This window comes from Sorex araneus, chromosome 2 (genome assembly GCF_027595985.1).
Source record: "Sorex araneus isolate mSorAra2 chromosome 2, mSorAra2.pri, whole genome shotgun sequence".
Lineage (NCBI taxonomy): Eukaryota > Metazoa > Chordata > Mammalia > Eulipotyphla > Soricidae > Sorex > Sorex araneus.
Window position 1 is genome coordinate 378309760 of NC_073303.1, and position 18198 is coordinate 378327957.

At 38.2% G+C, this 18198-nt stretch overlaps 1 long non-coding RNA gene across 1 annotated transcript in view; it reads right to left on the bottom strand.

Annotated features, from left to right (window-relative positions):
* Positions 1-1025: 1025 nt before the first annotated feature.
* Positions 1026-18198, bottom strand: part of LOC129402183 (uncharacterized) — a 124259-nt gene continuing 107086 nt past the window's right edge. The window contains exons 3-5 of the long non-coding RNA XR_008628577.1: positions 16035-16124; positions 11538-11844; positions 1026-1397 (exon numbers count right to left, since the gene is read on the bottom strand). This is a non-coding gene — a long non-coding RNA (uncharacterized LOC129402183). The remainder of the gene's footprint in view (positions 1398-11537; positions 11845-16034; positions 16125-18198) is intronic.

The window sequence follows — 18198 nt, forward strand, 5'->3', positions numbered from 1 at the left end:
TTTTAGGTTTATTTGCTCTGCACTAGTGGATACCTACTAGTCTCTCTTGTGGCTGAATATCATGGCAGATTGATTTCTGAAGAATCGTTCTTCCTTTATTCCCATGATAGTGGCCAGAGAAAGCTGAGTAAACTTGATATTTTATATATGAGCTCTTCAAATGTGAGCAACACAACTTCCCAACATGTGTTTTACTCGTACATTCTAGCTGCCAAATATTTCCCAGAATAAAAACGCTTAATTTGGGAGAACAGTTACCTAGGTGAGAGATTATTACTGATTTGTAAAATGGTTAAGGGACCTGGAACTGGGACGCTTCTCTGTGGCATTCCTGGGTAGTAATCGTGGAGGGGCATTACTTCTGCAGAATGTAGAGAGAATTCTTTTTTAAAAAATTTTTATTAGTGAATCACCGTGAGGTACAATTACAAACTTATGAACTTTTGCATTTCAGTCATACAGTGATCGTTTACCCATCCCTCCACCAAGTGCCCATTCTCCTCCACCAACATTCCCAGTATCCCTCCCACCACCCCCAGCCCATCCTCCACCACCCCACCCTGCCTCTGTGGCAGAGCATTCCCTTTTGTTCTCTCTCCTTTTGGGTGTTGTAGTTTGCAATAGAGGTATTAAGTGGCCATCATGTTTGGTCTATAGTCTACTTTCAGCACGCATCTTTCAATCCAAATGGGTCCTCCCAACATCCTCTACTTGGTGTTCCCTTCTCTATCTCAGCTTCCTTTTCCCCCAGCATGTGAGGCCAGTTCCCAAGCTGTGGGACAGACCTCCTGGTCCTTATCTCTACTATTCTTGTGTGTTAGTCTCCCACTCTGTTACTTTATGTTCCACAGATGAGTGTGATCTTCCTATATCTGTCTCTGTCTCTCTCTTTCTGACTCACTTCACTTAACATGATACTTTCCATGTTGATCCACTTGTATGCAAATTTCATGACTTCATGTTTTCTAACAGCTGCATAGTATTCCATTGTATAGATGTACCATTGTTTAAATGAGAAATTTTTTTTTTTTTTTGCTTTTTGGGTCACACCTGGCGATGCACAGGGGTTACTCCTGGCTCTTAACTCAAGGAATTACCCCTGTCTGTGCTCAAGGGACCATATGGAATGCTGGGAATTGAACCTGGGTCATGCAAGGCAAACGCCCTACCCGCTGTGCTATAGCTCCAGCCCCGAGATGAGAATTCTTGCTGTGGTCCAAAAGGATCCGTGACTTGCAGGGAGGGAAGAATAATACTCTAACCTCTTTGTTCTTGAATTCTTCTCTAGTCTTCTATTGCCCAAACTCAGCTGAATGCCATAAAAATATTTGGATAATATAAACATAGACAACATCCATCGCAAGTCTTTGTGCAGCTGAGAAGCCTGAGCAACAAATCTGAAAGAAAAGAAAAATAACGTGTTGGCAAACAGTTTAAGCTGCCCACCTAAATCTCTACAGCCAGTGACTGCTTATGAACCATGCTGTGATAGGGAATGTTTTCCTAATTTGATGCATGACAGATTTCTCAATATTCATATTTCTTAAAGATGACTATGAAATGAAAGGAAAGAATCCTCACTTCTGATTATCTGCAAAAGAAATTAAATATAGTAAAGATATACCTGTATTCCAATATTCATTGCAGACTTTCATAATATGCCCAGATATGGATGCAACCTGTAGGTCTTCAAGTGATGAGCAGATAAGGAAGGTCTGACGTTAACATAGAACATGAGTATGTCAGATATCTAGATTTTTCTTTTTATTTCTCTGTCTGTATTACATACACAGATACCCCCACAAGCATGTATCTGTGTGTGCATGAGGAACATTATTTAGTCATGAGAATAAAAGAATCACTGTACAATATGTAAAGTGGGATATGAAAAAGAGGAGATAGGAATACTATATGATAATGCTTATATGGGGAGTCTAAAAGTTTAACTTGTAGAGGTAAGAGTAGAATGTTTCTCTGGAACAACTGTGAGTTGAAGACAGAAATTGGGAAGATGGTGATTAAAGAGTAAAAACCTTCTATTATGAGTAAGTTTGGGAATCTTCTGTGTAGCCTTGTGAATATAGCTACCAACACTGCATATACAAGTGAAATTTTTTGAACTGTAGATCTTAAATGGTCTCACTACTCCAACAAATTAAAAAAAACAAAAATCATACAAGATGCTAAAGCTAACACTATGTGGTGAAATATTGCAATATATAAATTTACAAATCAATATATTATTTAAACATATCATTTAAACATTCTCAATTTTATTTATATACTATATTTCAATAAAATTAAGGAAAAGCCCTTATCCTTTTCCATAAAAATTTTTTGTGATGATAGTTACAACTCTGAATTTCAGATGGGGACAAAAATATAACAGAAGTGCATTTTTTATTGTTTTTATTCCATTTATACTCCTCAGTTGCCATCAGTCAAAAGAACAACTATAGCACTGTTGTTCATCGATTTGCTCGAGTGGGCACCAGTAATGTCTCCATTGTGAGACTTGTTGTTACTGTTTTTGGCACATCGAATACGCCACAGGTAGCTTGCCAGGCTCTGCCATTCAGGCAAGATACTCTCAGTAGCTTGCTGGGCTCTCCGAAAGGGATGGAGGAATCAAACCCAGGTGTGCCTCATGCAAGGCAAACACCCTACCCACTTTGCTATTGCTCCAGTCCAAAAGTATAACGAAAATTTTCAAAAGAAATTAAGAAAATTAGAATTAGAAAAGAATATTCCTTTGAGTTGTATGTGCATCTATGAGTTCTTTGAGTTTTTAAGTATTACCTAAACCATCGACATACACCAAAAGTTGAATACTTGAAATGGATCATTTCTCAACTTTTATTGGAGAATTAAACTGAATTTCTCATAAAGAAGTTCTATACTCATTTTTTATATTCTGAAGATTTACATTCCCTGGAAAGGTCTGAGACATTTCTAAATTATATCCTCTGCAAAATTAGCAACAGGTGTCCTGGACATGGAAATCGCTTCTTATTCTCCCCTTCACTCAGCCACGCGCTAGCCCAGACATAAGCCATTATGAAATCTGCCCAAGAGAGATGCGAGTCTGAAACATCAAAAACCCTGTTTGATGTAGAAAATACTTGTGTAGCATGACGCGTACCATGTTTAATTGCCTGAAGGAATGAAAGGAAAGCAAAGACTAAGCAGAATGACTTAAAAACACTCCTCAGCTCATTAAGGGGATGTTGGATTGCAATTTCTTCTTTTGCTCTTTCAAAGACAGATGGCACGCTGAAGTGTTCAGAATATGTAAGATCTGCAGCGAACTGGGAAACAGACACGGAGCTCGCAGCTAACAATGAAAGTGTTTATGAGGAGGTTTGGCCCCAGGTAAAATCAACATAGCAAAGTTTGGGTTTGATTTCTTTACTGTTTTCTGAATTGCATCTTTTCAGCATTGAGTCTCCAGCTGTTCATTCTTTCTCGGCTTGCACAGATTTCCAAGTCCCGCTGTTGTCTATCAAAATACCCCTAACCATAACCCCCTGCAAAATACATGCACCCACACCTAATTCATATTGGGTACTATAAATGCTGTAGTCCCTGACTTGAAGGATTTTTTAGTAGGAAGTGAAGTCTGTAACACTGTCGTCCCATTGTTCATCAATTTGCTCAAGCGGGCACCAGTAACATCTCCATTGTGAGACTTGTTGTTACTGTTTTTGGTGTATTGAATGTTCCACGGGTAGCTTGCCAGGCTCTGCTGTGTGGGCAAGATACTCTCAGTAGCTTGCCAGGCTCTCCGAGAGAGAGAGAGACGAAGGAATCGAACCCGGGTCAGCCACGTGCAAGGCAAACTCCAGCAAAACTTCAATGTGGTAAGAGATGCAAAAGTTGTGTACTGTGAATTCTGAGAGGACAGAAGAGAAGAAATGCCTGACATGTGGAAATAGTCTTGAAAAATAAATAGTGCCATCAACACTGCCGTATTTCAAGGAATCTAATACTGTTAAGTTCGTTTCAGATACGTGATCATTTATTCGTCAAGTCCAGTCAGTAGATACTGATAAATTTATTTTACATAAGAAGAGATACAAATAACTCATTTAGCATCCAACTAAAGTCACGAAAGGAAGGTTTAGAGTGGAGTCACTGTGCTGAAGTAGTCTTCCTGGGAATGACAAAAGGGAATATGATAGCAAATAGTTCCAAAAGGAAATATGATAGCAAATAGTTCCAAAAGGGAATGTGATAGCAAATAGTTCCAAAAGGAGATTTTTGTCTGCTCCCTAGATTCTGACCTAAGTCATGAATCAAGAGAAATCAATTTGGATCGAGAGTTTCACTGTATTTTTCAGTAGGGTCTAAGTTGCATGTTAGTACAACTACTCCCAGATCTTGTCAAGAATGGAAAATAGGAGGCCTGAGAGGTAGTAAGGCAGGTAGGGCTCTTTCTCTGCGCACTGTTGACCTGGGTTTGATTCCCTGTGCTTCAGCAGGAGTGTTACCTGAGTGCAGAGCCAGGAGTACACCCCGAACACCAGCAGAATGTGGCCCCCAAACAGAAACAGAACAAAAGAATAAAGAGCAGGAATCACCTTCTACTTTAGCAGCCTCTGAAATTTAGGGACCTCCTCATGTCTTATTCCATGAAACTTCGTCCTTGAACTCTTAGGATACTTATTGGATCTCCTAGGTATTAAATGCAAAAGTCACTCCATGATGAAACAAGTACATTAATGTGTGAAAATTTATGCCCACTGATTATTGTCTCTACCTCTTCCCTCAGATGTACATGGGAACAGCAAATACCTAAAGACAAACTTTGCCAGTTTTACTAACCAGTAAAAATGACTTTGGTAACAGAAATTAAAGATCAATTTAGAACAAGAGCAATTTTAACATGAAAAGTTTCAGTGAAAATATGAAAATATTGGAGACAGCTGACATCAGTTGTTGACCTTGATGCACATATTCGTGGCTTTGTCTTTATTAACCCAGAGATTAGTTTCCCTGGGATTACAAGGTGCCACACACCAGATCACTTAAAACATAAATTTATTTTCCATAACTCATGTTTAGAAGTCCAAAATCTAAAACTATGTTCTCCCCAAGTTTCTAGGGAGAAGCCCCTTGCCTCTTTCAAACCTGGGGGTCCCAATCTTCCTAGATCTTCCAAATCCTGGAATTCCCTGCACCCTGGGTCTTCCAGATCCTGGGGTTCCCTGCCGCCCTAGCTCTTCTTGACTTATAGATGTGCCATGCCATCTCTCCCTCAGCTGTCACAAGCGTTCCTGTGCATCCTTATCTTTTTTTGTCCTCTCTTTACAAGGACATCAGTCATCTCGGATCAGGGACTCAGCCTGATCCAATATGACCTGATCTGAATTAGCTACACTATAATCATTTTATTTCTAAATGAATCACATTCTGGATATGAGGGTGTAGGACTCCAGCATTCATTTTCATTAAATCAGTGTGTATTGACGGAGTCAATGTGTTAATCCATTGTCATCATCATCCTTGAGAAAGTGTTCTGCTTCTCCTGTATACATTCCAAATAAAAATTCAAAGCTCCAGCTCATGTGGCGTAATAATTACAACAACAAATATTTATTTTAAGTCACAGAAAAATGGATTCAAATAAGTAGGTGTAAGTTGTTTGGATCTTTTTTAAAGCATCTACATTTTGAAAGAATTTATAATTTTTGTAAATTGCAAAATATCTGTTGTACGAGTGTCAAGTGTGTACCAATTTACATATGAAATTTGAAAACTTTTCAAAATGTTTCAAAGGTAAAATGATGAAGGGTGGATACCATAACAAAATACCCCTCTGCTATATTAATACCTAAATTATACCTACTTAGTATGATTTCTATTCTAAAGAGTTTTAGCTAGGTAGACTTATAAAACTATTGATGTATTTGTTCTTGTATTTATTTGCAGGTGTACGAGAATATGTATTGTTACTAAAAGGTATCATATCTTTTTATTTTTTATAATTGTTGTGTATAAACAAACATCAAGTAAAAGCTATGCTTTGGAAAAAATTTCACTTTCAATTTTTTTTATAGAGCATTAGTTCTCTCTATTCTATATTCTTTGGTCAAATGCAACATATCTTGTATCACTTGTATCACTTGTCATCCCTTTGATCTTCGATTTGCTTGAGCGGGCACCAGTAACGTCGCCATTTGTCCCTGTCACATGCTAGTGTAGCCCAATGATACCTGCTCGCTCCAGCAACAGGAAGAGCCTGAAACCGTTCATTCAGTGTTTTGACAAAGAAGTCTGACCATCTAGTTGGTGGGCGGCCACGCGGTCTTTTGACGTCCCTTGGAATCCAGTCAGTAACAGCTCTAGTCCAGAGGTCATCTCTGAATCAAATTTCATGTCCGGCCCATCTGATTTTTGATGTCTTGGTGAGCAAGACAGCATCCCTGATTCTCGACTGGCGATGGAGGTCAGAACACCGGATTCCTTCTCTCACCTGAGTGAGACATGATACACCTAGCATAGCTCTTTCGATTCTTCTTTGGGATACCTGAATAGCGTTCTCATCGTGTTTGACTGGGTATGTGTATAAGATTTATTTATTTTTGTAAATTATGACACTAATACATCTTTTGCAGCACTAACATGGGTGACTCAATAAAAAGATTTTCTGGCCTTCCACCTAGATGTGATCCGAGAGGTCCCATACGAGCAGCCCCTCAGTTACGGAACGCCCATGATCCCGAAGGCCAACTAACTACTTTCAGCACCAGCAGCTTCTTGCAGAAATGCCTCTAGGCTGTGAACTAAGCTATGGCCCCATGCCGCCTTGGGAGGGGAAGGGTTTTTCTCTCTCAGCTTTTCCTTTCCCCAGCAGCGGTGTGGCGACCGCCATCTTATAAGGCCCACTAAACAGAGGTATGAGCTTGCAATGATGGGAATTCTGGCAGAAATTTCTCTGGACTTAGTTACTAAAATACCAGAAATCCCAAACCACGCGACCTCATATGCTCTCCATTCTCAGCAATGGAAAACAAATGATCAAATGCTGCCTTTTCGGCAGGTTTGATTGTTGGGGGAAAAGTCCAAATAATAATAATGAGTTTCCTGTTGAAATGTTGAATGTAATCAAAGTAAAGAGAAAGTAAAGTGAAAATTATCAGCTACACAGGCGGGGGTGGGGGAGAGGCGTGACAGGAGGTATATTGGGGTTCTTAGTGGTGGATCATGTGCACTGGTGAAGGGATGGGTATGATCATGGTATGACTGAGACTTAAGCCTGAAAGCTTTGTAAATTTTTACATGGTGATTTGATAAAAATTAAAAAAAATTCTGGCTCTTATATTAAATGACTCCTTGAGAGGATTGTAATCCAGGGACAAAAAGTACTCTATTCTCCCACCTTCCATTAATTAAAACAGAAAACTATTAAAAGATCAGAGTCCAGCTCTAGCATTAAAATGTTATGACCCCGACTGAATCACTGAAACTAATACTATAAGTGTGGTGAAGTCAGAGATGGAAAGTGCTGCAAAAGCAAATAAAAGCAAAAACACTCACTCCAGTGTCTGAGCTCTAAAAGACGAAGCCCAGTGAAAGTCATGGAGGCCCCGAGTCCTTGAGAGCGAGAAGCTGCTGAGAGGGTGATGTTCAGTAGGCGGCTTTGCTTCATTACTGAGTGGACAGTGATGTGATTGCTAAATGAAGAAGCCTCAGCTACAATGCCTTCTCAAGTTTAACAACTTCTCTCCCTACTGGGAAGTATTCAATTCCTACGTGCCCATCTGCCCCCAGATAAACAATATTGGCAGTTGTATATTCTCCATATGCATGTTTATGAAATTATTTTAGTCATGGCTTAATGATTTAGCAAGCTAAGTCCTTAGAAATCTGGTTAATGGATTTTAATGGATTTTTTTTCCTCCATAACAGTTACCTCATAACTGCCCCTTCATAGGATCACAATCTTTCCAGATCTCAATAAATCTCTAATTTATTGAACTGAAATATATTTACATCTTCATTATACTATCTAACCCAGAAGTTAACTATTAACACAAACGTTAAAATTTAGAGAGACTATAAAAAGAAAAATGACTTTCCTCATGACTTGAGCAAGCTTGAGTTTAACCTTGATGCTGAACTTTGAGAGAGAAACTGTATCCTGTCATTTCACACTATCAGAAACAGATATCTGTAGTATTTGTGAGGAATCACACGTGGTTAAAAAATGTTTTCAGGGACAGCGAGATAGCTCAATGGGCAGAGCACAGGATTCTCGCCAGGGACACTTGGATTTGATCCCCAGCATGGCATGGTTGGTCCCCAGGGAATATCCAGGGACAAACCCCAAGAGCAGAGCAGGGCTAGCATCCCAACACTGCAGCAAATAGCACATACAAATCATCCAACTTTATATATATGAATCTTTTCTTAACATGTATGGAACAAGAGATGCCTCTAAAATGAATTTATTATTATCATCTGCTATGATTGCTAATAAAATAATTGGTATCAAAGCAATCTAAAAAGTTAATGTAATATGTAAAAACTGTAATTGAACTTATAAGCCAGAGAAATACTTCAAAAATGAAATACTATAAAATTTGAAAGTTCCAAACATCCTTATTCTTAAGTGGAATAATTTTCAAGCATAGAAGTCGAAACAGAAAAGATTTTTTACCTTTTTTAAATTACTGATGCTATCGGGGCTGGAGCGATAGCACAGCGGGTAGGGCGTTTGCCTTGCACGCGGCCGACCCAGGTTCTAATCCCAGCATCCCATATGGTCCCCTGAGCACCGCCAGGGGTAATTCCTGAGTGAAGAGCCAGGAGTAACCCCTGTGCATTGCCGGGTGTGACCCAAAAACCAAAAAAAAAAAAAAAAAAAAAATTACTGATGCTATCATTTTCCCTTTCTTTCCAATTTTTAATTCAGCACTGTGCTTTACAATGCTGCTCATGATAAAGTTTCAGCCATACCATGTTCCAACACCACTTCCACACACCACTGTCTCAAGGGCACTCCACCCTCACTCCCACCTCTCTGATAAACCCAGTTCTATGGACTGGCACTCAGGTGCTACTTCCATTACCCATTTGTTATCCCCTTCATATGCTTCTGTATCTTACACATCTGAGCAAGATCACTCTGTACGTGTCCCTTTCCTTCTGACTCACTTTATTCACCACGACAACCTCCAGCGTGAATTGTACAATTTAGTCTTTTCTCATAACTGAGTCGTATTCCATTATGTATAGATACTGCGGTTTCTTTCTCTCCTCGTCAGTTATTCGGTAGCTATAGGTACGGTTATAGTGATGGCATTAGCTTAACTCTGGTAAACAGTGCTGAGATGAACAGAAAAGGACAAAAGTCTTTTGCTTTGCTTTGTTTGGGGGCCACGCCCAGCGGTGCTCAGGGTTTACTCCTGGCTCTGAATTGAGGAATCAGTCCTGGTGGTGCATAGGAGACCATAAGAGATGTCAGGATATCTCCAGCCCTCAAATATCTTTTTTAAATTGCATTTTTGGACCCTTAGGGTAGAGACCAATAAGTGAAATTGTTAGGTTATATGTAAGTTCAATTATTAAATTTTTGAGAATCTTCCATGCTGAATCAGTCTACACTTCCACCAACAATGAATGAGGATTCCTTTTTCCCCATATTTGCCCACAGGCACTGCTTGTTTATTTATTTATTTATTCATTTGTTTGTTTATTTGTTTTTGATGGGTGCTAATTTCACTGGGTGGAGATGATATTGCATTATTGTTTTGATTGACATTTCCCTGAAGACAAGTAGCAAAGAGCACTTCTGATAAATCTACTGCCCATCTGTGTATCTTCTTTGAGGCAGAATCTGTTCTCTTTTCCTGTGTTTTGATGAAGTTTTATGGATTTTTTGTTACTAAATTTTGCTAGAAATTTCTATGTCTTGACTATTAAGCCTGTGTCAGATGTGTGATACGCAAATCTTTTCTCCCTGTCTGTGGTGGGGGAGGTCGTTATTCTGGTCTTTGCTCCTTTTCCTTGTGCCTTTCTGTAGTGCTGAAGCTTCCTAACTTGATGTAACCCATTTGTTTATTGTTGCCTCTGTTTGCTTAGTGAATGGCATTGCCACTGAAGACGTTTCTAGAGTCAGAATCACAAAGAGTTGTGCTGATATTTTCCTTAGTATAATTTACAGGCTAAGGTCTAATATCAAGGCCTTTAATCTACTTTTAATTAACATTTTAGATGATGAAATAGGTTCAAGTTCATTTTTTGAATGTGCATTTTTTTTTTTTTGCATCTAGCCAGTTTTTCCAGCATCATTTGTTGAAGATGTTTTCCCTGTTCCACTTCATACCCCTAGATCCTCCGTGGACACTTGGATGCCCAAATTCACGAGGGTGTGTCTCAGTGCTCGTATTACTCCACTTGGGTGAAATTCTACCTTTTTTTCAGTACTGGGCAGTCTTGAGTGTTATCACTTTAGATTGTAACTTAAAGTTGACCAAATAAAGCTTTCCATATTCTTTTTGCCTAAGATTGTTTTGGATAGTCAGAGAGTTTGACTATTTCATACACATTTTAATGGTATTTGATTCATAACCCTAAAAAGTACATGGGAATTTTTATAGGGTCTGCATCGAATCTATATAATGCTTTTGGGCATTTTAACAATGATAGTTCTTCTAATTCATAACAGACAATACATTTTTATTTCTTTGTGCCTTTTTCAGTTATTAGCAATGATTTATAGATTTCTTATATATATTTATTTCTTTTCTCAAGCTGAATCCTAAGTACTTGATTTTAGAGGTACAAGTTACAAATGGGATCTTTTTCTCTCTTTTCTACTTCTTTGTTTGCATATATAAATATCATGAATTTCTGAAAAATTTTTTAATTTTAATTCTTATACTGGTAATGACTTAATAATCTACTCATTACATCACTTTGTTAGCTGAATAAACTATTTTCCCTCATTTCCAAGAAAATTAATAGACACATATTAAATATTACATAATGACTGATCATACATCAGGAGTGTATATCAAGATTTCTTTTTCATTTTTCTTTATTCATTATATATTTTAAACAATGTGTTTTGGTTCATTATATTAACAGATAAACATAGATAGAAAAGTATTAGTTCCAATAATAATCATCAAGGGGCTGGAGTGGTAACACAGCAGGTAGGGCATTTGCCTTGCATACGGCCAACCTGGGTTCGATTCCCAGCATCCCATATGGTTCCCTGAGAACTGCCAGGAGTGTTTCCTGAGTGCAGAGCCGGGAGTAATCCCTGTTAATCACCAGGTGTGACTCAAAAAGAAAAAAAAATCATCATCATCATCAAATTAATATAATAATTTTCCAGACTCTTAGGAAACACCTGATAATTGCTGTCCATAGTCATTAAAACATATCTTCCTGGGAAATTAGAAGTTATAATATACTACCCACTTTGAGGTCTAAATACTGAGAAGCACAGATCCCTTTCCTGAAAACAAAAGAGAAGAGGCTAAAGCAGAAATAAAAAGTGGAAAAGGTGCTTGAAGAGTCAGTACCTTTCTTGGAAGCGAGGTGCAAATCCTTGGAATGAGACTTTTCAAGAACTAAGTGTAGCAATGCGTGTCCTACCACCTTTAGGGCAATGGCGGTGTGCTTCAAGGTTCTTGAGTTCTCCACCAGATGCCTGTTTGTCTCATGACACCAAGAAACACCCACTACTGAGATCAACATTCATCTTGCAACCGATGCTGAAATTTTTTCCACTCCCCATTTTTCAGGCAGTTAAAGTCATAAAGTGAGTGCAAGTAAAAGCATGGATGTACCTCTTCCAAGTCTAAAAGTAGTGAAAGAGGCTCTTAACATCTGAAAAGGTCAATACAAAGAAAGAAAAGTTTCAGAAAAAGAGTCATAACTACAACCAGCCTCTTAAACCCCTCATCCTGGACTCCAGGGAGCCAACTCTTCCCCCTCACCCCATCTCCGCACCAACGGAGGCTGCATTCTTCACTTCATCCCTTAACTTGATTTAGTTGGGGTAGTGTGGAAACGGCAGAAGGCTAGAGGAAAGATACGCTTTTTAAAGAACACAAGAGATAAAGAGAAATCAATTCAACAATAAGTATTTTTAAGTATTATAAATATGGTAGTCCTATTTTAGAAAGCTACAATGCTGAAGTGCTGCTTTCAAGGGAAGTACGGGATAGACATCCGTGAGTGTCTGATCACATTCTCATCCTCCAGTCTGCACTCAACCATGTTTGATGTATGATCCCATTCAGAGATACCAGACTTAATAAGCATTGTTGCCTCTTCACCTATTTCTTTCTTACTTATTGTTATGGTGATGTTGCCAAGAATTGAAACCAGGTTCTCCTGGTTCTGCTCATGCAAAGCACATGCCCAATTCTGGGAATACATTTTGCCTTACTGTTGCTCCTTTAACATTGAACTCATAGCAAATGGCACTATAAAATCATCTGAAGGAAGAAATCGAGCATCAGTTATTTTGCAAGGCACCTCACAGACTTCTGACACTTAGAAGCACTCTACAGCACTCCAGAACACCATGTATTTTTATTTGGGGGGCTACAGCCAGCAGTGTTCAGGGTTCACTCCAGGATTTGCATTCATAACTCACTCCTGGCAGCCTTGAGTACCATATGGGCTGCCAGGGATAGAACCCGGGTCTGCCACATGCAGGAAAATGCCCTACCCCCATCCTATTTCTCTGGCCCCACAGCACTCCAATACTTTGATAGAAACATTTTTAAGTTTTTTAAATTTTACTTTCCTTTTAAGCTTTATATAAACACTGTTTTACCAAGTTACTCATGGTTATTTGTTATAGACATTCAATATTCCAACACTAATTCCACCACTCTTGTACCTTCCCACCACCGTTATCCCCAGTTTTCCTAAGCACACCCCCTTAAACACACCCCCAAAAATTTATTTTATATTGCTTATTATAATTAATTTGCTAAAAAAAATCAAAAATGTTTCCTTAGAAGAAAATTAGTGAAGATTGTTGCATCTCACCATGGAGCCATTAAGCCCTTGTATAAGAAATTACTAAAATCTATTACAGGTTAAGACTTCTGTGTTTTTATTTTGTTATTTGAGATTTGTTGGCTTCTACATTACACCCCAGCCAACCTGGTTTATCAGTGCTGTAGAATTTGAGACGTTACATGGCTGCAAATGTGGCCATGTGTTTCAAGAAGATCAAAAAATGTAATGGGATGATACAGCTGGTGTTAAATTTTTAACCGGGTGGTGGCTTTGAGACATGTGCATGACTGCCAGGGGTTTGGGAAGTGCGGGGAGATGGGGGAAGTAGCCCATCCCCGACTCCTTGAAAGCCTGGAGATTTCGGTCACAACACCCACATACCTGAGTTCTTCAACAGATTAATTTCTGGATGAGGCTCGTCGAGTCTGGATGGGAGCATGAAAGCTCTGTCATGGAGGCTTTCAACTTTTGGGGCTCTATTTGGCGGGTGCTGGGCTCACCTCTCCCACTCCAGGGGCATTTTAAGCAACAAAATTACCAACAAAAATGGTAGGGGGAGGTGGGGGGAAGTGGCACTAAATGGAACAAAGAATGACTTGTTTCCAGTATTGCAACTGAAACCAAAAGGCAGAGTATCTCCTGTTTGCCCTCAGTTAGGAACCTGTGTGCTGAGTGCCTCACACTCTTCACTGCTTCATGCATGTTCGCAAATGACTAGTCTGATGGCTACAAATAAACTGTAGAGATTTAGCAAACTTGCAAGTATGCTGTCAAAGCACAGGAGTGTTGATACGCACATGACATTTTCTATTCACACGTGTATTGATAGGGTACTTTTTATTTCTTCCTTTGGGTTTTAATTGGAATGTAGCATTTTCTTCCGATTTGAGGAATTCTGTTGAATATTCCAGAGGTTTTCCTTTGACTATGCTTTACTTTGCCTTTAGTTCTGAACGGTTTCACTGGAGAGAGGTCTGTGCATTGGAAGCCTGAAACTCCCTATTGCCTTGTGCTATCCCCCTGGCCAATCCTTATGTTCTTAGCGTGGCTTTCTAGTTATTACTTCTCTAGCCGTTCACTCAGACAGCGACGGGAGTCCAAGCACCTTAAACACCACGACATAGACACTCAGTTTACCAGCCGGTCTGCTTGTCTTCAGTCAGGTACCAAGTTCTCCCTGGTTTTCCTTCCCTCCAGACTCACATCTCCCTCTGCAGTGGTGGCGCCTAACTGGATAGATATAAAATCCAATCTATTTTATATTCTCTGTGTCTTCCACTTGCAGAACACAGGCCCCCACTATGGTTCTGGTTAGAACACTTCCCTGATACGGAGATTGTAACCTCAGGCTGACAAAGCAGGGGATTTGCTTTTTTTTTCCTGGTTTTCTCTTTTGCTTTGTTTTGTTTGTTTGGTATTTGGGCCACATCCCACAGTGCTTTGGACTGATTACTGGCTTTATGTTTAGGGATCATTTCTGGTGGGACTTGGGGGTCCCCCTGGGGTATTGAGCCCAGGTAGGCCACCTGCACAGCAAGCACCCCACCCTCTCTACTATCCCCCCAGCCTCAAGGATTTGCTTTGTTTTCTGCTGAGTCTTGAACTGCAAAGGCTAAGTTGTTTATCTGGCCAATTTCCTGCTGACAAAACTATTCTCATTTAATGACTTGTGGGGGAGGAGATGATAGAGTAAAGTCTTTGGGCAGGAAGACTATAAGCTACTGAAATTCTTACTCAAAATTCTAAACTTTTCTTCAGAAATAACTATTTATCAAATTGTTACCTGCCTCTAGCCACTTAGGCTCTCAAATTTTCAGTTGACAATTTGGGATAGTTTTGCACATTTATGTTTGTGGAGAGGATTAACTGACCCATGATAACTAGATTACCAGCATCCCTTCCTCAACTATTATACTTTTATAACACACAATTTTACAGAGATGGAAAGTAAACCTCAGAAAAGTGCTTAATTTAGTGGAAATTGCTTAGGGCTCTGCCTTTCTTATTCTTTGTGTTGAGTATTTTTTCCCACATATTGTTTTCTATATTCTAGTCGAGTTTATTAGAAATCCAATCTATTTTATATTCTCTGTTGGCTAAAATACTGTCTTCATATTAGAGCTAACAAAACTCACAATAAACTCAATGTCTTAAGAACAGAAGTAAAACTTTCCTTAGAACAGCTAGATGATTTCTTTAAATAAAAGTAGAGAAAATTTCATTCAGCATTATATGTTTTAATTCACAATTTTGACTTTGATTGGCTGCATCACAAAAAAAATGTTAAGTTGATTTCTAAATATATGTTTATCCTAATTCTTCAGCTGCAAACTGAACACTGCATGAGGTCTTGACTGTATAGTAATGTTCTGACTGAAAGCATCTGAGATCCACACTGACATTGTTTCTAGAATCAGACAGCACTCCTTCTATTGTGATCTGAGCAAAAATAAACCCTAAAAAGGTTCAGACATTGTGTGTTAGTATAAATAAATAATATTCCTTCTCAATGAACCCCCGTCTTAGTTATCAGCTAGCATATAGACAGAAGGAGCTAGAATCAGCCGACACATCAATCACCTTATTTCTACATGGAAAGGAAATAAAATATTCTGCTTTCAACAGTCAGTGTCAAAATGTGATCCTTCTGCCTCCAGCTAAACACTCACTATCAGATAAGTCATGTAACTGAGTGCTTACATTAGATAAGAGTTACTTGAACAAATAAACACATGCTACAAGAAATAAAGAGGTACATGTTGTTATGAGAAAAGAAGATATAGAACTCATTTTTTTAATTTCCAACAAAAAGTTTGAGGGTGAAATCTCCATTATGGTAGCCGTGTAGCTGTGCTGGAAAAATAATAACTATTTGTTAGGTGTGTGATGCAGAGTTAGGCACATCCATCTAGTATGCTATGTTGCATAATTTCTATGCAAATATGACTGCAAAATGCTTCAAACATCAGATAAACGCTTATACTTATCCCAGAACCTCAACCAAACCACTAGTTATCCACACATGCACAAATCACACTCACATGGACACGTCACAGAAGTTATCGGCGTGGAATCCAGTAGGGGATCTTCTGAAAGAGCAAGGAGGATCCGAGGATCTCGCAGTTACACTCCTGCATAAGAAATTTATAGCTCTAAGTAACAAGGTTATAAAATGATCAGGATGCACTAAAATCGTCTTTAAAATAAATTAAACGCTTTCTAAGCAGAGATGATAAAAAGAATAATTTTGTGTAATAAAAAGAAAATCTCCAATGTAAAAGTAAAACGTTAAATAAATCTAGCTTAACCTTCAGAAGTGGCTCTTGTTGCCTTGGAGAGTTTGCTTCTACTATATTTTCCACTTTGGACCTTCGTTTCCTCATTTTTAAAAAAAATGAAGATATATATAGCTACTTGAGATTGTTAGTGTAATAGTTAAGGGTGCGATATATAGAATATGCTGAACACTGCATCACCACAGAATAGATATTAGTTTCCTTTCCTGCTCCTGCAATTTATCTACTCTACTGAGAGTTATTGGAAGCTCTCTACATAATCCATTATAAGTATACTCTTCAAATATCTGAGGAAAGAAGATAAAAATATATATGAAATACAGAAAATTAACTTATGATACAAAATATGTAAATAAATGAAAATATAGGAGCATAAAACTTGGTTATGCTATATATTACTAGATTGGGGCAATGCACTAAAGAATAAGAAATAAGTTAGCAAGATAAAAGTACTTTGAGTTCACAACACAGTAGCAGCAAGTGGAATGCTCATAGTTTAGATGACCATCTCATATCTACCAAGATCTATCAAAGCCACTGTAGGAATCAGACAAAGTCAATTAAATCTTTCCTCAAGTCAGACAAGACCACTGTATGCTTCATAGAGCATGTGAAAGACTACTGCACAAATACAAGCTGTCCGCTAGCTGATGTATCTATCAGTGCCTTTGATCTTTGATTTGTAATCTAACAAGTACCTCTTGCCAAATCTTAGGTATCTTTTAGGTAGTTTCCAAAGCGGGGGGTGGTGGGGGTGGGGAGGGGGCAGTAGTCCCTCTTATGAGAACAGACCTTTCAGCCAAACCCCCCAAAGTGTGTAATTCATTGCTGAAATGTCAGAATACCTTCTTGACTTACATTCTATATGTCAACCAAGGTTCTGGAACAGTTTTCGTCCATTTTAAAGTCTAGGTAAGTCTCACTGTCTTAACAGAAGCAATAAAAACTTAGAGGTCTATAATTCTGTACATATTTTTATGCTGACATAAAGGGTCAGGATTATAGATGCGTAGACAACATATTATCTTACAGAATAGTAAAAGTTTCATAGGTCCTCCAGTTTTAGATTTAATAAATTTTCTGGGATTTTTAATAACACCATTTATAATGTGCAACAAGAAAGCAACAGATTTTTTGAGCAAACATTACTTATATAATAAAATCTTAATACAGAAATGTATTAACAAATATTTAACAGTCCTCACCTCACACTATGCTCTAGAAGTTATTCTTAGCTTGTAAGGCATTTTCATGTATAGTGTAGACATATAGCCAGATATTTATGCTAATGTATGCATATTGAGAAAATGCAAAAATACTAATTAGCATGAAAATTTCCATGAATGGAAATGGGAAATATATTTTATAATAGGAATTTAGGTTTTTCACAAGTTGATAAATGTGTTAACCTATTTAAACATCTCATTTGAGTGCAGAAAGGCATGCATATGTAGTACAATTTACATCACTAAAACAGATACTCTATCCAAAATATTGGCTTCTATGTTATAAATTATCATTTACAAAGGAAGTATATATTTTCCCTGCTGAGTTATCAATATATACACACTAAATGCTTTATAAGCTGTAAGATAGTTGTTTATTTCATTCTAACCTCATTACTCTCATTCTTTTCATTGCCTTTGAGAATTCAAAATAACTTATTACAAAATAAATTCCTATGGGAATATTATATTTTAGGGTCAGAATACCTGCTAGAAAACTAAATAATTGCATTGTAAGGAGCAATCAAACAAAATTTTGCACAGGGCCTTTTACTATTTTTGCAGTTCTAATGAAACTTCTGCTTTGTTAGTTTAAAAATAGTAGTTTCCTACAGCAAGTTCTTACAACATTCAAGAATCCTTCAAAGGAAAATCATGCAGCATCATCCTCATTTAAGATGCTT